Below are 22,015 nucleotides of genomic sequence, written 5' to 3'. Positions count from 1 at the left end.
TCGTACTGATCAATGTGGATATAAAAATCTTTGTGAAAGTATTACCAACATGGCTGAAAAAAGTTATGCTGAAACTGATTCATGATATGCAAGTCGGGTTTGTTCCAGGCAAATCAGTGAGAGATAATAGGAGGGCTCTGTTATATTCACTGTGGCAAGAAAGGGGGGGGGACGGAACCCAGAATAGCACTCTCACTAGATGCAGAGAAAGTGTTCAACCGGTTGGAGTGGGAGTACCTGTTCAGGATGCTGGATCAATACCGGGTGGGGGATGGATTTGTCACAATGGTCAGACTACTCTATAATAATCCTATGGTGAGGGTTCAGGGGAATGGTTTGGAGTCTGAACCATTTCTTATTGGCAGCGGAACGAGGCAGGTGTGCCCGCTTTCCCCACTATTATTCATACTGGTGCTGGAGCCGCTATCCATGACTATAAGGCTCCATTCGGGCATCAAGGGGATTGATACGCTGGTTGGGCTTCAGAAAGTGCTTTTATATGCAGATGATATCATGTTGATGCTGGCGGACATGGAAACCTCAGTGAAGGAGCTGATGAAAACGATTGGGGCCTTCTCCTCTTTTTCGGGATACAAAATGAACTGGGAGAAATGGAAAGCGATGCCCCTGAATAATAGAACCTGTAAAAATTACATCAAGGGGACACAATTGCAGTAAGTCCAGGAGCGACTCAAGTATTTGGGAATATATCTCAATAGAGGATTGACTAACATGGCCAGAGACAATGTTGGACCAGCATGGGAGAATATGACAAAAGAATTGAGGAGTGGGAGGCACAACGAAATTAAATGGATCAACGTTCTTCAAATTATATATTGAGCAATGAGCTCATTATTTTATGTTTTGATAACAAGTCAGTTCAACTTCAGGTGCAGCTCGGTAAATCTCGAGGCCACTCGAGATCCAAGCAAATAACACAAAGAACATACACTGGATGTCGCCAGCCGATAACCCTGTGCTGCACTCTTGGAGTGATATAATCCCCGAGTAATTCGTGAGCTGATGAGATCAAGAGCCTCCAAAGAGAGACAGCTATCTCTACGAGTCAATGTAATAAATATTTTCAATTCAATAGATCTTGGTAATAGTTTCACTTAAGTTAATCTAATGCCGTACATCCATGCATCAAAGATCCTGTGCTCCTGATTTAACACAGTCGAGAACCACAAGACTGTAAATTCAGACAGAACAGGTCAACAAAATATTTTTATGCCAAGGTTAACAAACAGCAAACTGTACAACAACAGTGCAAAAAGCAAGTAGTAATTCAAAAAGAACATACAGCGACAATTATGAAAACAGTGTCTTGTCCAAGCTAATGAATTGCTCAAGTAAACCAAAGAATTAAACAACCTTCATTCAAGGTATACACGAAAGTGCATAGACAAATATACACATATATACATTGCAAATATGAACTGTACAACTTCCTCTGCTCAATAAATCATCCTAAACACTCCTATTAGATCATGAGTGCTAACGTGTTTCGGATTCCACAGAATCCATCTTCAGGCCAGGATGTGTAAAGTTTCGTATTACGTTCTGGGGAATTCTTCATATGTGTCCCAAAAAGATGAAAATAGGCTAATTAGGTCCGCGAAATTACTGATAAGGCACCAAGGTCCAATACTCAAATACAAACCTTGTTTTGGAAAATAGAAGATACAGACTTCTACCTGCATTATAAACAAATAATTCACGTTACTAAGAGTCAATCAGAATGATATGCCTTACAGTAGTACATTAAGAGCAGAATATTGAATATGTTGTTGTCCCTACTCACCCGTTCAGAAGACATGCTCCTACCACCGGGTATTAGCGTGATTCAGGGTGGTTGCTTCCCCACTGTGGGAACTAAGGAATAGAGAAAATCAGAGTGACTGGAGTGATCATACGATATTCCTCATTGTCTCTGCATGTACCTTAAACAGAAATCAGAGACTAGTAGTATGCAGGACTAGTCTCTGATTTCTGTTTATAAATTCTATTTATAAAACCCTTTGAACACCACCGTTAGACACTGTATATTCCTATAAACCGATGAATCACTACATGTTGGCTGCTGCCGAATGCACTCCCTTTTTTGCAGACAGCACTATATTTTGTGTTTGCTCAACACTTCTAAATGTTCATGGGATTATGAGTCCTGTAGCCATCTGTCATACAAGGGCTGCCTTTTGCTGACCTTTATTCTGCATAAGAAATGTATATTCTGTGTTAATTATGCTGCATGCAATTTAAGCATTCTGTTGTTTATGTTGTCCTAAATAAACGTGTGTAGTGTCACCTATTTTCTAATCGACCTGCCTATAGTAAGGGCAGACTGGCTGCCTCAATGAACAATGCTTCTGATTTGTGGCATTTTTGACAAGAGGGTGGGACACATGCCCTTGAATGACATTTGCCCATGTCTATTACCTAAGAAGGGGAGGGTCTACTCCTCTTCAGAATTATGGGGCTTACCATTCAGAGGGATACTTGGGGAGAGAGGAAGCAGGAGATGAAAATGGAAGAAGGGAAGGAAACACATGGGAATTGTGCAGGGAATGGTGACTGTGCAAGACTAGCAAGTGCGAGCAGTGGCCAAGGGAAAGAGAGGTAACAGGTTGGAGGCAGGGAGATGCTGGAGAGGGAAGGGTATGCTGCCTTACACGGAAGGACATTACATTAATTCAAAAACCCTTGATTAATTGACTCTGAGTAATGGACTTTGATCAGTAGACTCACTGTTAATTGGCTTGATCAATTATTGTACGCTCCAGCGATCCTGAGCACTATACAGATGAACTATGACAATGGGCGGGGAGAGGACTCAGAGGCACATATACACATATATTTATACATACATATGTATGGGTGTACCTCTGGGCATATATATATATATATATATATATATATATATATTTATATATATATATATAAAAAGAAAAAGGAGCGGGTGAAACGCACTCCAGCCGGCCAATGGCAAATGCCACACTCCAAGGAAAATGACAAAAAGAACACCATGTACTGAATACAGATGTAGATTTTAATGATTAAAAAAAGACAAGGTTGTACAAAAAATAAAATGCACAAGGGGCAGCAACACAAAACACAGACAGAGGCAGGGCGCCGTGGTGCACGACCTGCAAACAACGCATTTCGCGCTACACTGAGCGCTTGATCACATATATACAGGGGTGGAGAAGGGCCAGAGTACATATCAGGGGAGGAGGGGAAACTTTATGTATTGAAGGGTGACTGTCACTGTGAGATTATTGTTCTGGAGGTTAATGTCATGAACTGTTTGTAATGAATTATGTGTGTGTTCTTACACATTTCAATAAAAATGTTAATAAAAAAAATAAAGCTATCAAAAAAATAAAGCTATCAAAAAATGTCATTGGAGAGAGGCAGTTCAAGAAAGTCCAGATGAATTGCTGCTTATCTTGTTGGATTACTGAAATGCAGAAACACTGTATTACGTTGTTTTCAAAGCGAAGTCCAGTTTGAAATTTAAGACACTTAAGGGGATGGAGTACATTCCTCCTTCATATTGTAATCTCTATGAATTGATGGACTTGGGGAAGTACAGAGTGTCTTCACCAAGTCGAAATGTAAGAGATTAATCATTGTTATAGCAGATGCCACATTTTGATCGTAAAGAGATATCGATGTGATTTTCTTTTTTTTAGCCACACCTTTAAATGTTTGGTTTAGTTACTATATCACTAGCAAAGTCTGTGTAGTGATGCTAAAACACACTGGCCCTCATTACGGGTCTGGCGGAAACCATGCCGGAAAAACGGCAGGTAGCCGCCGGACCCATAATGATTTAGCGGAGCCTGACTCGCCGGAATAAACGGGGCATTACAGCCCCGGCGGTCCGGTAAATCAGGTGCCGGTAAAATGTTGATCCCCATTCCTGTGGAGTCGCATAGGACTCCACAGGAATGGGGCCATGGAAGCACCGGCACCGTTAAAAAGGGTGCCGGTGTTTCCATAAAAGTCTGCTGGTGGGTGCTGTTCCGCCCGCTATGGTCAGTACTGGCTGGCACAACGGCACCCGCCAGCAGACTCGTAATTTGCCGGTCCAGAAATAACAGTGCCAGTAAGTTTACCGGCACCGTTGTTTCCGGACCACAAACTTGTATGAGGCCAACTTTCTCAGTATTTAAATAACAATGCAATAATAATGATAATAATAATAATAATAACATTATTATTGTTGTTAATAATATTATTCAATCAATTAAGTTTATTTCGACTAAAGTCACAAAATCAATATAAAATATAATTAATATACAGTTATAATTTATCATCAATACAATCACATTGCAAACTTGATTGATATCAATTAATCTAAACGATCTATCTTCATGTCACAGTGCAACTAATATTCAGTCTCTTTTGTATAATTTTGTTAGAACTTTAAATGTCATGTCTTAGTGGATCTGACCAAAAGATTCTGGCGACACCAACCTTTGTTAAGAAAACTTGGAATATCAAATACAACGTTGCAGTTCTTTGGATTTTTTGCAGAGACTTTCCACCTCTTCCACCGTCTTCAGAATAATTAAGCATAGTTTCAAATTCTTTTGGCGGATGTCTGAGTAGAATGGAAAAAGGAAAATAAAATGTACAATTGATTCTTTGCCATTACTGCATAATGGGCATGTGTCAGTATGCCCAAGGCACCATGATTTTGTCATTACTGGCAAAATCCCAAACTGCAGCTTAATTCTATCTATACATATATATATTTGTGAAAGTGTATTGACTCCAGCCCCAAAACAGATGGTGGGCTAAAATGTTGGCCCAAGGTCGGCATAGCAGTCTGGAGTGTACAGGCGATACTGAAATCTGACCAACACCGCCCATTCACCCTGAACAGGGTGCAGCAATGCCCGCTGATATCAGGATAAGCGATTTAGGGAGATTCCCAATTTTGTGACTTTTTCAAAAATAGGAGGTTAAGACACAAGGTCGGCATACCAGTGTGGGGTGTGCTGGCGATAGTGCAATTTGACCAACCCCACCCATTTGCCCTCCACATGGGTGGAGCGGGGTCTGGCCCTGTGCAACCTGTATAGGCTATTCGGGGGAAATTGACGATTTTGCGATTTTTCAAAAATACAAAGTTAGGACACAATGGGCCTCATTACGACCCTGGCGGAAAGGTGTTTACGCCAGCGTAAACCATGGCGCACCTTTCCGCCTGACTACGAGTTCCCGTAGCGCCATGGTGATTTTTACGCCTGCTTTTTGCAGGCGTAAAAATCCATGGCGCTACGGGACTTGTTGTTAATTACGCCACCGTAATTTACGGTGGCGTAATTAACGCCTTCCCCACTCCCATTATACCCTATGGGGCAAAAATGGGAATGGGGAAGGGTAAATGGGGATTGGGGACTTACCGCCCCGCCAAGGTCGGAATGGGGCGGTAAGTCCGCCAACCACCATGGCGGAGTTGGCAGCTTTGCGCCATGGACCATGGTGCAAATTGCACCATGGTCCTCCGCCAGGGTCGTAATGAGGGCCAATATAAAATACACAAGGCTATAGCAGACCCCCATACTTCATTGAGATAATTACCAAAACCTTATGGAAGTCTGACCTTTTGGTAGACTCTTATGAGTGTACTTTCACTATCCTTCATCATGTGCTGCTCTTCAGTCCATGTCTGATACGATAGATTTACTTGCTGATTTGATTCTTCTGTGATAGTTTCAGGTTTTGTCTAGACCTCTAGTAGCCTGATCTTAGGTAGAGTATATTTAACTAATTTAAACCATTGCAGTTTAGTACCCCCCTAACTTCTCAATATGTCTCACATAGTATCTTTGTATTTATACAAATTGGTACAACACCATAACTTAATCCCATACTAACACCATAACTTAATACCATATTGGGATGCTTTTAACTTAACCAGATAGTCACATTTTGTCCATCACAGAGTGCACCGCTCCTATGGGAATGGTTGTGGGTAGGCCTAATAGGCCTTTCAAAAACGTATTTTCAGGGAGCGTCAGTCTGGTAATATTGATTTTTACCCATACTTCCGTACCATAAAGTGTTACTTGTCTTGCCTCCATCTTAAAAACAGTCAGGGCTGAGTTCATGACTCAGCTTCCACATCCAACTCTAAAAACCGCTGCACTATATTTGGTTATAGCTAAACTGCTTTTTTTAACCTGCTCATCCTATCCCCCTTTTAAGGTGAAACGTGGTCCAAGATAATCGTAGGAATCAATGTTCTCAAATTGATGCCCTTTAACCTTTAAATCAATTTTCTTTTTGGGCCTTTTTTTGGCAGATAATAATTTTCGTTTTATCACAATTGATCCCAAGCCTTTTATTTTACACATGTCAGTGAAGACCTTGAGTTGCTTGTCAAGACTTCTTATTTGTAGACTTTGGTCATTCACGGAAGGTCAAACTTTCCCTAAAGAGTGAGTCACTCGATGGATCATCTTTGCATCAAGTACTGTCATCTGGAACAATAAGGATGGTTCCTGGTGTTGTCACATTTTAAAAGAGGCTGAGCAGTGATGGATTACAGCACACTGAAGTCCCTGTGCAATAGTGCTGTAACATGGCAAAATGGCACCATGGAGAACTCTCCCTCTCTCTCTCTCTCTCTCTCTCCCTGTCGCGCTCTCTCTCTCTCTCTCTCTCTCTTTCTGTCTCTACTCAACACTAAATCTGGAGATTTCCTGGTGGTTCTCTACACTGTGGACTCCTTTTCTGTTGGCACCCTGGGTTTCTGCTCCTCTTGCCCACTCACCCACTCCTACTCATCCCCACATCCGTTTGAAGCAACGCATTTGTTATAAAGCTTCCAGTATGTTCTCCCTCATTCTTAGCAAATGTTTTATGTCTGTTTGTTTTTCTGCTCAACTACTTCCTATATGGTGACAAATGTGCATTAATTTACTTGGGCAGAGAACCCCCAATCCTTTTGGGGAGGGGTTTTCTCTCACGGTATGTCCTGAGGCACTATGAGCACATGTCCTGGGACACTTTTGGTTCCCAGTCTAGCCCTCATGTGGACATAATTTCTGAGTCATCAGTCAGAAAGGCAGTGCCAGAGTACCTCTCCAACAACAATGGATACCAATTTAGTTTATCACATGGCTCTTTGTTTGAGCCTTGCTCATTTAGGTGCAGAAGATTTTTAATGGGGCTTCTAATGATCCTTCAGTGATTATCAAACCTTGGACTGGTCATAATAAACACAGGCATCAAGTGCTACTTCTCCTGGAATGGCGCAGGGTTTGGACAGTCCCCTGAACCCCTTTCCCAGTGATACTAATGGAAATGTGTCAAAGTCAGGGCTCGAAGTGCTACTTGTGTCACAAATTGGGAGCTCCATTTTCGAGGACCACTGAATGGTTCTGCCTTCATTTCACCCCTCTCACTCTTTCTCTCTCTTCCACTTTCCTTAAGTTTACCCACCTTCTTTGCATTGCTTTCCTCATTCCCGCATTGCTTACATTTGTCTGCAGAGGAAGGACAGTGCAGCAAGAGCACTCTACTTCACATCTACTCATACAAGGTTCAAATATTGACAGGTCTGCGTGATAGTTTATCAACGTGCACTGCACATGCAGAATCTGTATAGGTTGGTTAGTGGGAAAGGCCGGCTGCTGTTTACTTGCAGGGCAGCTGATGCTACAATGAAGCAGACGGAATCCATGGGGATCCAAGCCTATCTGCCTACTTCCAAATTAGATGCAGGCGGAGATAACAGTGTTTTTTCAGCATGGAGCAGAGGCAACAGGCAGAGTGGATTGTACGCTCCATGCTCCTACTCTACCTGGCAAATAAGTCCAAAATGACTCTAAAATTGCCAAATTGTTTACGCCCTGTGTCATTTACTGCCCAAATCAAAATGATTCCAAGAACACTGAACAAATATGTGCATTGTTAGGCAAGATTGTATGCAGTACCCTTTGGGTGCATTACACTAACCTTGACCACCTGGCAATAGGGACCTACCCTTTGGTATAAGTCTGAACTACACAGGTTGGTAGTGTGGCTGAGCAGCCAGGCTTATCACAAGAGGGGTCAATGTGAGCAGTAATGTTGTGACACAGAGTTTCACAGTAGCAGTTATTCAAATAAACACTTGTACTCAAGGTTTCTTGATAAAAAAGTTTTTAATTTATTTCCCAGTCAGTTGTATAAGCCTTCTTCAGAAGGGAGCAATTTGTATAACACTTATAATACACTTCAAAACACACTCTGTTTCTCTAAATCAGATGATACCCATGTGGGATGGCACACAGACACTTCCTACACCCTCAGGTGACTTAAATAGCTAGGACATTGTGGACATTGATTTATCACTGGTACATTTAGAGCAATACTGAGTTTGGTGCAAAAGATAGAATAGAGGAATAAAACAAAGGTTAACAAATAATTCATAAACAGGTAAGTACTTTTGATACCTTCCAATGCAGAGTAAATTAACCCTTTCCTCAGGGAAAGGCCAAAACACAAAGTCAGAGGTAAAGAGGAGTCTCTTAGGGATCCAAGACAGCCAATGTTAATTGAACAATGTCTGGGGAGCTGAAGATCTTTGCAGGTAGGTAAAACGTCTTGCAAAAAGTTTTTAGAAATGTTTGTAGAAAATAGAACAATTGAAGGGAGGCTTGTGAGGGGCAAAGCTTTAGCAACTCTACAAGGTAACCAAGACAGGTCTAAACTGAGAGTAAGTAAGGCTACACAACAAGAGGTAAGTTCTCTTAGACTTTACAATAGCTCTGGTTAGAAGAAATGGTTCCAGCTGGCTTCTGTTCCCATACAGCTCTGCAGATCCTATTGTCCCTAAACCTCAGTCGTGGGGACAAGAGGGTGGACGACTGGGGACTCCTGCTCAGCAATTGAAAGGTCAGCGGCAGCAATGGGCAAACTTCAATTCAGCCGTCCTTCGGTGTTTCAGCTGCTCGCGTCTCACAGCAAATAGCAACACTGCGGTTCTTGGTTACCACTTCAGACGTTGCTTGCTTTCTGGGGTCCAGCACTCTGTTGAGGTGGCTAAGGCTTGGTTAGTTCTGCATCTGGGAAGTCCGGAGGATCTTCCTAGTGCTCGGATCTACCTTAAAAGCAATGCACACAATCTGGTGTTCCTCTCCCTGCAACTTCTGTTCCAGCAGCAGCAGCAGTGGAAGTACAGCCAGCTCCGAGAGGATGTCCAGACGGGCTTACTTGGAGTTGATTGGTCCCAACAACTCAAAGGGAGAAGTCGTCCTTGCAGGGCTTCTGTAGTCGAGGCGAATTCGGAGCTTCAGCACAGCAGCTGGACTTCACCGGGCAAACCAACGGTCCAGGAGTTGCAGCAGGCGTCTCTTCAAAGTTTGTGTTCGGATTTCTTCACCCCGTGGTCGACTCTGCCTTCAAAGCCAAAAAGCCTTGCCTTTTATGCAGGTTTCTCCCATTCATTCCGCACAGCCAGCTAACCAATCACCTTTGGGTGCATTCCTGTAACCAAGGGGATTAAGCACAGGGAGTTTCGGGCACCTCCCTCACTTCCTGCCCCTCCCAGACATACTGGAGCTAGAGGCGGGATTCACACGTGAATCCCTCCAAAGACAAAACGAACAAAGGGACCAAACCTGGTTTGGCACGCAGAGTAAATCTCAAGAAGGACCTTTCCAGCAAGAAATTGCTAAAGAAGAAGACCGTGGCCATTTTGATGAAATGGGCACCCATGTGTGCTTTACTGTGGTTGCGATGGTAAAAACACACAATGGTAGTAAAAAGTAAACCACTGCCACCAGCCATTAATTGTAGAAAGGGTAACATAAAAATGTTACATGAGAAACTAGACAAAGGGGATACTAAGTAACTCCTCCAGCACCTTATGGTAAGATAGTGTGTGCTGGGTCTAGAAAGTTACAAAATGTAAGTAAAGCCAATTTCACTTTACTGCTCTTGGAAACAGTAGTTTCACCAAGAGAAGGTATTTAAACCTTTGGGAAATCTAAGAGACTTCCCTGTGCCACTGCATTGAAGGTGCTGTGTGTCACATTGTAAAAGATGATGCTGATGGAGTTTGTCAGACTCCAAAGTTCAAAGAAACACAGAGGGCCTCATTACTAGTATGGAGGTAGCCATAATAGGCTTAATAAGGGCATGGCTGCCTCCTTACCGGGTTCCAGGTCCGGGTTCCTTCAATGAAGAATTACCGGGCCATTTCAACCTTGGAGGACCCGGTAATTCCTCATTGAAGGAACCCATGCCCATTCCCATTTCAGCCCCCATTACAAAATGTTTTCTATAAGACTTCTCCATGTTAAAATATTTTTGTAAACTCAATGGGAATGGGGAGGGAGCTAATAACAGGCCTGTTATTAGCTCCCTGGTCCCCTTGTGGGACCCGCAAAGGACGTCTGGTCTGTCCAGACGTCCAGAGCGGGTCCCGCAAGGGGACCTCGTAATAGGGCATCCCGTAATGAACGGTGCTGGTCCCGTACCGCCACCATTCATTACGGGGGCGCCAGGGTCGTAATGAGGCCCAGAGTCTAAATCACAATAAAAGTACATGAGAGAGTGAAAAAAAGGGCTCACTTTCTCCAGGTTAAGAATTAAAAGTCCTGAAGTCCAGCAAAAGAGCTGGGCTCTCTAAGGTAGAAGGGAATTAACACATTTCTGAGAATTCTCCCTAACAGTAGCAACAGTAATCTGCACGTTAATGTATTAAAGTGCACAGTTCTGATCCTGAAGCCTCCTTTTTCATATTCAGGTTGTCTTTCTAAATGTGTATGAGTACTTTGTAAGACGTTTGCAACACTTGCTTAGAGATACTGAATAGAAAATCAGTCACATTTGAATATGGCTTGTGCTTGTTTAGTGGTGGCAACCACAGGCGTTAGCATGTGGCATAATGTTCAGTTCTCTCTTTGATTTTCTTCTCCCTAGGAGTACAGAATTATGAGGGAATAAGGGTCAAGGTGTAGTTGATTAATAGTGACTGCACAGATGTAGGAGACCCTGAGATTCAGAATTATTATTATAGTATAATGATATAGTGGACCTAGCTATGAGACACAACAGAGCACTTTACAGATGTATACAACAATACAGATACGCAATGGAGTACTTTACAGTGGTATACAACAATAAAGATACACACCAGAGCGCTTTACAGGGGTATACAACAATACAGATACACAACAGAGGTCTTTGAAGGGGTATACAACAGTACCGATGCATATCAGAATTCTTTTCAAAGGTAACAACAGAACAGATATACAGCGAGTGGCAGGATACAGAAAGGCACAGAGGAGGGGTACAGCTGTATAGGGTGGCGGGGAGGAGAAGGGCGGACGGTGAGTAGCGAGTCAGGTGATGACATGATGGACTAGGTGTTGACGAGGAGCGATTCCTTGAAGAGATGGGTCTTGAGTTCTTTTCTGAATTGTATGAGTGTGGGGGTGAGTCTTTTGTAGACGGGGAGGAGGTTCTGTAGTCTTGGGGCGTAGGGAGAGAAGGCTTGTTTTCTGGTCCTTTCCTTTTTGGCAGCGGCGGATATGAAGTCTGCACGTGTCCTGGCTTCTGGTGGTGAGCTGTCTGCAGGAGATCCAGGCTAGTCTTAGGGCCTGATTTACAAAGCAATTAGCAATTGTATTAAATGTACTCAAGATTTTATTTACAGGTTACCAATTATTTTGGAAATCTAGGGCTCTAAATCCCAGATTTGTATTAGATGTGGCTGTATTGTATTTTATAGTTGCAATAGGTGCTGCATATTTTATGTGGTTAAACATAACACTATCTACTGATTTGTTTTTATTCCCATTGCACCAAATGTCTTTTTGTATTTTGATGCTTTTATGGTCCAAGCCGAAATAAAGTTTTATTGAAGATGATGAAAATGATTTACAAAATGTTTTCTATAAGACTTCTCCATGTTAAAATATTTTTGTAAATCAGGCCCTAACAGTCCGAAGTCTTTCGACTGCGAGTAAGTAGATATGCTTACATGTCTTTATACCGAGGTATTATATACCGAATCACTTATATAATGATACATGTACCTTGAAAACCTGAATATTGGTTTTTTTGCATTTATTTTTTTGCCCCCCCAAACCCATACTTCTGACTCCTAAACAATTAACCCTTTACCCCACCATAAATATATTCGATATAAGGGTTTTCAAGGTATATGTTTAAATATATATGGGATTTGGTATATCATTTTCGATATAAAGACTGTATACCCGGTAGATATCAGTGCATGCCGATACATCTCAGAATAGACCGGCAGGTTTTCTGTGTGTGCACCTGCCAGATTAGTCATAGCTTGGTCACAGAGCCAGAAACAATTAGGCAAACAGTGCAGCAGAAAGCTGGGCTTTACTCATCAAAATGACGTCTTTGAATTTTACAGAATGCACTTGGCAACGGTGTTTTTTTTCTTTATTTACACGGGAAAGGACTCAATGGGCCTGATTTACAAAAACATTTTACAAGGGTTCAATCCTTTTGAAAAAACACTTCGTAAATCAGGCCCAACGTGTGCCAATGCTCTGACGTCTGATTCTGCGTCTGTGGCTCAGTTGCCTAATGCACCTACTGCAGGGATCTGCGTTTGACCAAATCTTGGCAGAGTTACTCAGCATTTCATCCTTCCGAGGGCGATGAAATGAGTATCATTCAGTTGCGTAACAGTAAATCTCTTATTCATCACCAGAAGACGTCGGGGAGAATGTGTGCTTTACAAAAACACCTAGGAAGTGATGTTCGCGAGGAAAACCTATGCAAGGCTCAATTCACCAGAAGCTGATAAGCATATCTGATTTGGCTCCATAAAATGGGGCAGCTTGATATCTCTTCCAAATAGGAGTCACTGGCAACGATATGTCTCCCATCTCCTAAATATGGATGATAAACTGCCACCAGCTGATTTGCATGTTGCATGCACCCTGGCAGTGTGTCGGCCATATACTGGGAAATGCACGTGCTATGGGCTAAAGGTACGTAAGCCGCAAAACAACACCTTGCTCTAGTACATCAGGTCTGCGACCTTTGACTGCTAGATGTTTTGGACTACAACTCCCATCAGGTTTAGACAGTGTATTCAACGATGGGGTATCACAGGAGTCATAGCCCAAAACAACTAGAGTGCCTACCTACGGCCTACTGGCACCACACATACAAGGGAGACTAACTCCCCACAATGCTTAATTAGATTTTTACTTTAAATAACTGTTACTGTATTTTACAACATTTTCAAAAAATCAATCTTGGATTTCAAATTTGTACCTGGCGAGAGTCAAGCAGAATGCAACACACATTCTGATTGGCTCTCACCGGGTCCTTACCCGGCCGAGAATACTTTGATTCTTGATTCTCGTCCGGGATTCCAGCCGCCTTGTCCTCGGCAGGGGGCGTGGCAGCCCCTCAGCCAATGAGGAGGCTCGAAGCGGAGCCATCCCCCTTCTGAGCCTTCCCACGGCTGAGAGGCTGCCTTCGCCCATCGCCGGGGACTCAGGTGACCTTTGTTTTTTTTTCTTTCCCTTCCCTCTCTCCTCCCTGCCCTCCCCACCCCACTTGCCTTCTTGCTCCTGCATCCCCGGTGGGGGACGATGGCAGCCTCCAGCAGTGTGGAGACTCGGAGCGGTAAGATAGTCCAGTGGGTTGAGCACTCACTGCTGTGATCAGCTGGTCACTGGTTTGAAAGCCAGCAAAGCCAACTCAGCGTTTCATTCTAACGAGGTCGATAATTGTGTTTAGAATGTTTTATGTACAGTACTTTGGCAAAAACAATATTTAAATAGCAACTCGTTAGCCATCTATTTTTTCAGACACTCTGCACTTCCCGGCCATGTTTCAGATTTGCACTTCCAGGCCATTTTTCACATCTGCACTTCCAGGCCGTTTTTTTAGATGATTATACACTGAGATGCTGATGTGCATCCACTGGCATCTGTGAACAACAGATTACCAGCTCAGTTCTAGACCCCAAAGCATCCATTTTACAAGTTTCTCAAATCTGCGTCATAATATGTCAACATTATCAGGTTGGCATTTTCCTCCTATGACATGAAACGGGAAACGATCACATTACATTATATGCACTAAGATTGCCATTACCTTATCTTAGTAGAGAACGGAAGATGACTTCCAATATAATAGCAAATGAATGCAAAATCATTATTTTTTAAAAGCACAATAAGGCATGAGTCAAACTAAAATGGAAAAAAAGTTACACATTTTAACCTTCCCCATTGCCTTGTTGCTGTTCCCACTTTAAATATCCCTAAGAGCAAATGGGTATTGAAACGGTTAATCTATGGCCACAATAGTGAACAAAACATGGTTAATCTTGCGACCAAAACTAATAGCGGCATGTATTTAGAATTCGGGTCTGAGATAATGTGCAAACCAATCTATCAGATGGCTTTCCCCAAAACGATCAGATGCTATTTGCTGTGCAATACCTTGGAAATTCTAGGATCAAAAGTGGGAATTCGAAAAGAATTTAGATTTTGCAGATTATGTGGACTAAATAACATTGAATCAGCCAAGCACATTCTATGTGACTGTGAAAGTTTGCTTTCTTTGCGTTTAAAATATGTATTATCATATGATAATTCAAAGAACGATGGAAGTATAACTGATCCATGGGAAACAACTGTTGAAGGGCAATGGCATGAATTTGATTTAGTTTATGATGATATTTCATGATGTAGTTTTATCTATTTTAAAAGAACTGTCATCTGGCATTCTGTTTTAATATGAATAAGATTTATTATGAGATATTTTTTAGATTATTGTTAAAGATTTGTATTGATGGAATGTATATATATTTTTGTCTATGTAAAGCCTTGTTGGCTGTGTGCATATTACCAAAATAAATAAATAAATACAACATATCCCTGCACTGTTTGTCTTCTCATGATTACATTACTATTAATGTTATGTTATGCTATGTTGCTTTATACCGTATACCGCTACCACCCAGGTGCAGTCTCCAAGCGCTCTTACCAGATACCAGATCTATTTCTCTCTCAGAATATTTTCCACTAATAGTGAAACACCAACATTCTCACTTAAAAAAAAAATAGGGTTTCACAATTGGTTGTATTTTAACATAACAGCGAGTTCAATTTTAACTAGGCCAAACACTCCTCCTTGGGTACAGTGCCTATAGATAAATCCACCTCATAACATTAATCTTTGTATGTTTTCTGTCTTCTACATAGTGCTATCTTGTAAAATATCCCAAAACTGAAATGTGTTAGGGTCATAATACAGTAATACCGATTAATGTACATTTTAAATCTTTTGAATCACATACACATCATCATCTCATCATAGATCTGATATTCACAACCAGAAACATTTATCCAACTTAGTCACTTCGAATTAAGCTTCGTAGACCTGAAGGCTGTACCAGAAGTTATGGAACTGCAAACAGAGTTAAAGGCCCAAGCAAAGTGAGGGCATTTAGCAGCTGGCCCATAACTCCCAGTACGCCCGAGAATGTCGTCTATAAGGCAATTAGGTTGATAATCAAAGAACTTTGGATTGACCAAAATACATTTTGCCAGATGGAACTTGATTATCATTTTGTGAAAGCGTAATGTCCCTCCATTGCATGCATGTTATTGTTTTCTTTATAATATTTTCTAATAACAGTAAAACGTCCATGGTTATTTTAAACTTACTAAACGTCCATGGTTATTTTAAACTTACTAGGCAGTGATACTGTTGCATCAAAGATCATCTAAGAAGAAATTAATACAGAGTGTCGCCCTTCCAGGCACTCTCTTAGTAAGCCCAATCATCATATACAAAACTGACACAAGGTGTTCTTACCAACAACCACGAACAACCACAATGTGCAGGAAGGTTACTGTCTACGCCAACTTCATTGGTTTTGCCAGATCTTCGCCCCTTCATTCTGTTCCTGACTTCAAAGTATCCTTCTTTGGTCAGTGTGACAACAGGGATAACAGGTGTAGAGTTAATCAGAATACGTTTTGACTGAATATTGTTCCTGTGGTGACATGGGGTCTGTGGCAAAGTGGGCAGAGGGCAGGCTATATTCTTAATAGTGAAGGTGAACAACATAGTGTCACAGTACAAATATAAAGGGAATGCCCAATCAAGTGTTATACAAATATAAACACTTTAATAAAGCACACCATCTGCAAGAGGAATGGAAGAGATTACTATACAAATTCCCACTCCAAAGGAAAGAATAGAAGAGATGGGGCAGACTGGAGAAAGTAGCACTCAAAGTATGGTTCCAAGGGTGGTAGGTAGGTACTACCAAAAAGGATATCTTATTGAAAACAGGGACGATCGTGAACTAACCAGTCTCTAGGGTCCAAGTGGGCCGTGAGGGCAGTTCAGTGTCTAAGTACCTGAATATGGTTCTTGTGGACTGACGCGTTGGACCCGGGCTTGAAAGCCGATGCAAGCTGATCGGGCTCAGTCTGTCATGTAGGATCGTGCAGTCGTTGTCAACAAGCGGTGTCATTCAGGGGCGGGTTCTCGGTGCGGTAGAATGGCAGCGGTTCAAATAATGCAAGTTGGGGTGAACCTAAGAATGCTTCAATGTTGTCCAGGCCAACTCGACTAGCAACGATCGTGAAATGGTGATTGAGGGCGAGTCGATGTGCAAGAATGAGGCAGCAGTTCTTTTGCCGTGAGCAGGCACTTCAAGCCTGGCACTGTGCAGTGTCAAGCTGAAGGTGATTTAGTGCAATAGTTTGACTTGTTCGATGGAAGCAGATACCAGCATGGGCACCTTTTCTCTTGCTCAGAATGTGGTGAATGCAGAGGGACTAGTTCACTGTGGGTGAGCAGAGAGCTGCGGCTGATCTGGCCTTCCGGGTTGCTGTGAGGCCTTCACAAAGGACTCAAGGACATGATACTCCAGTTCAGCGTCTGCTTTTCTGGCACAGAAGAGCAGTTGCAGATTGTTGGCCTTTATCTGCAGCACTGGTCACTCCCTATGTTCCCTGGGAGTGCTTTGGGGACAGAGCTTTCTTCTGTATTGGATGGTTGTTTCTTCATTTCAGGTGGAGGACCATGGCCAATGCAACTACCCCAAAAGATGTCCAGTTTACAGTCTTCAGAATATGTATTCGACCTTAAAGGACCCTCAGTGGACTGAATGTGTTCAATTGAAAGGGTGTGGGACCCCATCTTTGAAGGGCCCAAGTCCCCAGGTGATTGGTCTAAAGCTAGCCCTCATTATGGGACCAATCCATGCTCTGGCTGCAGTGGACATTTACCTCTTGATCTTGAACCCATAGAGCTTTGCTCCAGAGGAAGTGGCGGGGGGTGCAGGAAAGGGAAAGGGAGACATTGAGAGACAAAATGGTGGAAGGCTTCTTCCACTGCCAAGAGCTACTCATCCTGCATTGGTGTGCCCCTTTGATACCTTTGATACCTGGGCCTGGGACAGCTGCCTGCTGTGCAGCTGTCTCCAGAGGAAGGGGTTACCGAGGCTTCGTACTTATGGTTTCTGTTCTGCTGTGTGGCAGTTTCGGCCCGTCTGACACCAATACACAATCCCTTCAGCGGTAAGGCTGACTCACAGGAGCTGACACATATTCAATATCAATTGGGATGAGGTGGCCATGGTCATAAGTATCACCATGCACTATGCCTAAAACCAGGCATAGCTTATTCTTTGAGATGACCCTGACACCAGCATGGGGTACTCATGGTCATGGTGATTTGGGTACCGGGAGCATATCTTATATTTCGCCCCAGTGCAGCAGTGACTAGCCAAGGAACAGTGATTAAGTGAGGAAAACATTTAATAGAACAGGGTATTTGACCCATGTTCGTTCTCAGTAGAGGGGTTCCCAAATGCTTGTTTAATTTGTAAAACCTGGGGTTTCACCATAGGAAATGCAGGATTATCCAGACGTGGACCCCTTGCTCACTGTGCTTTAGAGAGGGTCAGCTTCACCTCACTGAGGAGGCCCAACAAGGCTGAAACACTAGTCTGGATTGCTGTTGGTACTCTTGTTCAGAGTAGACTTGCCTAGTATTTCGTTGCTGGATTGCTCAAATGGGTGGGACTACACTGATATGCAAATGGATATTTCTCTTCTGTGAAGGGTGCAGTGAGCTAAAATGTGGTTGTAGACCCTCCTGAGTGGAAAAAATTCCATAAAATAACACATGCAAAAATAGAGAACAGAGATGGGGGGGGGGTGGTAATTATTGCCAGAAATCCCATTTCCCTATATAACTCACCCCGTCACTTAATGGGTGCGAGATTTTACATCTCAAGCTATCCCCCACCCTCTGCAGTTGCATACATTTTATCCTGATCTACCGTCCACCAACTGTTATGGACTCTTTCAATGATGACATTTCACACATTCTAGCAGATCTTAAAGGAACTAACAGTGCCACTCTATTCCTGGAATAGCTCAATCATTGGCGTGGGCATCCCTTTGATAAAGAGGCCATCTTGCTTGAGTCCATCTTAAATAATGTTGACCATCATGTTTTGAACTCTGACACCACTAATAACAAAGGCATCTTTCTTGACTGGATCATTACAAGGAACCTCAAAGTCCAGATTAACACCACCACCCCATGCATCTGGTCAGACCACTTTATGATAAATTTTGATATCTATCCCCAGGCACCCCGCCTAAGCTACCCGATCATCCTAAAACTGTCACTAATCCAAACCTGAAGAAAGTTTCAACTCCCGATCTCCATGAATGCATTGCAAATATCATGTCCTCAACCTATGTTTTACACTCCCCCGACTCACTAATTGAGACTTTTAATGCAAACTTCACCCTTCTCCTGGACAAGCGCGCCCCTCTTTAAACCAGGGCTGTCCAGAACAACCCCAACCATCAAGCATGGTTTTCACCTGAACTAGGATCCATGAAAACTAAAAAAACAAGTGCAAAGAGGTGATGGCTTAAATGCCCTTCATCTGACATTAGAAATGCATGGAAAATCCTTGAAAAATTGTCCATCAAGGACATGATTACAGAATCAAAAAAGAACTTTTATAATCAACAAATCGCGTAGGCCAATAATAAACCAAAGAAACTGTTCGAAATATTAAAGCTTCTCGAAAAACCTAAAGCTCAACTGACACATTCACACCCTCTAATAAAGACTGCACCAGAATACAGCTAGCTTTTCAAGATAAAATACTTAAGGCTAGGGACAAAATCCCAAACCAGATCACTACGTGCTTAAAATCACAAGATTTCCTCTTCAGCCCATACTCTCCTCCGCCCCACTTATTCCGTCTCTAGGGGAAGATCGCATTACCTTCAGCTTCACCCAAGTGACCAGCCTAGAAGTGCTGTCTACGTTGAGCACTATGTGCCCGTCGGCCGGGCCAGATAATATGATCCCCCCAAAAATGATCCTAGATAATAACAGTATTTTCTCCCCATTTCTCGCAAGATTCATCAATGCTTCCTTTCAAACAAACTCAGTTCCAGACTGCATTAAAAATGTCAGCATCACTCCCCTTTTAAACAAACCAGGACTGACCCCAATGACTTAGCAAACCGTAAGGCCCATCACGAACTGCAATTATTTCTTGAAAGTCTTAGATAAAGAAGCCACCCGCCATATCTAGACATACATTGAATCCATCAATGTATTACCTCCAAGACAATCAGGCATCCGCCCTGCTCATAGCACAGAGACGGCCCTTATTGATCTCCAAAGCCACATGCTGAGCATCCGAGACCAGGGCAACTCTGGCCTCCTAGTTTTACTAGATGTATCACCTGCATTTGATTACTAGGCCACGAATGACTCCTGCACACCTTAAAGGATACTTGCCACTGCTCTCTAATGACATGCAGGTGGATCCACTCCTTCCTGACTAGGAGGCAATCAAGAGTCTGCTCGGGATGCCTCCACGGACCCCGCTCTCTCCAGCTGTGGGGTGCCGCAAGGAGCGTATATGTCCCAGTTATTGTTCAACCTATATATATTATCCCTATGCAGCCACCTAGAGGAATCTGGAGTGTTTTGGACCAATCACCCAGGTGACACCCAGTTGGTCTTGGAGGTCTCTCGGGATTACACGATTGACAGCCTAAATCTCCAAAACATCTATGATCAAGTGGGTTCCTGGATGGTAGATAACTGGATGTGCCTTAACAAGGACAAAACAGAGCTCCTCATCTTTGGCTCCTCCCAAGCAAGGGCTAAACCTACTGACTACTACCAATCTTTCTCCATCCAAGACTGTAACATTCAAGTAAAAAAGAAAATCAAAACACTCGGCATGCAAACCGACTGTACCTTCAGCGCAAAATCCCACGTGGGCCTGGTTACCAAAAACTGTTTGTATCATCTGAAATTGCTCAGAATCATTTACACGTATCTTACTAAAGATAAATCGGCCACAATCGCCCAGGCAAATTTTATATGTAGCATAGATTACTGTAGTGCACTCTTAGTAGGTGCTGATAAAACAAGTATCCAGTGACTACAAACCGTCCAGAATGACGCGGTCCGATTGTAAAAAAGCCCAGAGAAAGTGCCACTTCTCGACCTACCGGTAGGGCCTCCATTGGCTCCCCATAGTGGCTAGGTGTCAATTAAAAGCGGCTACAAAGAGATATCATGGATTTGAGTGGTGAGAGACCTAGTTTTAAAGCCCCAGCCATAGAGCCAGATGAGACAACCCACTGGAACACCTCAGGCTTTTCCCCACCTCGTCCAAAAAATGGACCCTGTTGCAGCCAGCCTCGACATACTGTGTTTACAAGAAACTTGGCTATCGGATCTTCCCATGTTAGAGGGGTTTCCAGTGTATCAAAATAAAGCACTGAAAGGAAACCAAGGCAGGCTGTCGGCTGGCCTGCTAACTATGGTAAGAAAAGAAACAAATTTGGAAGTCATTGGGCTTCATTACGAATGTGGCGGCCACGGTATGAACGGTGCTGGTAAGGGACCGGCACCGTTTATAACGGGCCTCCACATTATGAGTTCTGCAGCGGGTCCCGCTCTGTACGCCTGGCCAGACCAGACGTGCAGAGTGGCACCCGCTAGCGGAACAGGATGCTAACAACGGGCCCGTCATTAACGGGTCCGTTGTTAGCATCCTCCCCATTCTCATTGAGCCGTATGGTGGCTCAAATGGGAATGGGGACGTACCGGGTCCCGCGAATGGGAATTACCGGGCCCGCAAAGGTTGAAATGGCCCAGTAATTCCCATTTTGTGGGACCCGGACCCGAGTTTGGGGGTAGCCATGCCGCTGAAAAGCGGCATGGCTACCTCCAAACTCGTAATGAGGCACATTGAATATTTCAATTCAAATCCTCACATTCAAATTCTGGTCCTATCTTTTTTTGACATTGAGACTGAATTGCAGAGATCCATGAACCTCTTCAATTTGTATTGGAACCCAGAGTCAGAATCATTCCTTTATTGATATAGTGATGACCTGGATAGATCTGGTGTACCAATCAAACGCAGAGCCAGTCCTCTGTGGGGATTTGAACATAGACTGCTTAGTACATGACAACTCTGAAGTGAGTTGTGAAAGGGAGCAAAGAGACTGCAAATCAAAACGAACTAAAGACTGGCTTGAAGCAATGGAATATAGAGGCCTAATCATGCTGAATGGCCAAACCCCGGGCGATATCCCGAGGGCTTCAACTTGGCAAAATGGTCACAGCAGTGTGAGCCTTGATTATTTTTTTGTTTCTAATAACATGCAATCCCAAATATTGCAACTAAACATCTCTCTCACGACGCACAGTGATCATGACTTGATCGTCTTAACCATATTGGCTGGAAATAGAAAGAAAACAACAACTTGGACCCAAAATGTGATGGTGGAAGGGGGACACCATAGACTAAGACTGTAACCTGAGGTGATCCCATAACTGACAGAACAACTAAAGTTGTAGCAGACCAGCCACGAATTAGAGGATGAATATGACTTTATCTTAGAATCATATAGAGAAAAATCTGCTAAGAGTTCCAGTACACTTTTTAAACCTCTACATTCTTAGGATAAGGAGGTGG

The 22,015-nt window shown here is 43.0% G+C and overlaps 1 long non-coding RNA gene across 3 annotated transcripts in view; it reads right to left on the bottom strand.

Annotated features, from left to right (window-relative positions):
- Positions 1 to 529: 529 nt before the first annotated feature.
- LOC138510288 (uncharacterized) overlaps positions 530 to 22,015 on the bottom strand; it is a 279,524-nt gene continuing 258,038 nt past the window's right edge. Inside the window, exons 4-6 of one of the 3 annotated variants that reach the window (XR_011280360.1) lie at positions 4,483 to 4,609; positions 1,805 to 1,875; positions 530 to 1,697 (exon numbers count right to left, since the gene is read on the bottom strand). This is a non-coding gene — a long non-coding RNA (uncharacterized lncRNA). The remainder of the gene's footprint in view (positions 1,698 to 1,804; positions 1,876 to 4,482; positions 4,610 to 22,015) is intronic. The other 2 variants (XR_011280359.1, XR_011280358.1) reach the window with 2 other exon arrangements.

Source organism: Ambystoma mexicanum, chromosome 6p (genome assembly GCF_040938575.1).
Source record: "Ambystoma mexicanum isolate Mex_15411 chromosome 6p, UKY_AmexF1_1, whole genome shotgun sequence".
NCBI lineage: Eukaryota > Metazoa > Chordata > Amphibia > Caudata > Ambystomatidae > Ambystoma > Ambystoma mexicanum.
The sequence above is the reverse complement of the archived record's forward strand: the minus strand, read 5'-3'. Positions and strand labels throughout refer to the sequence as shown.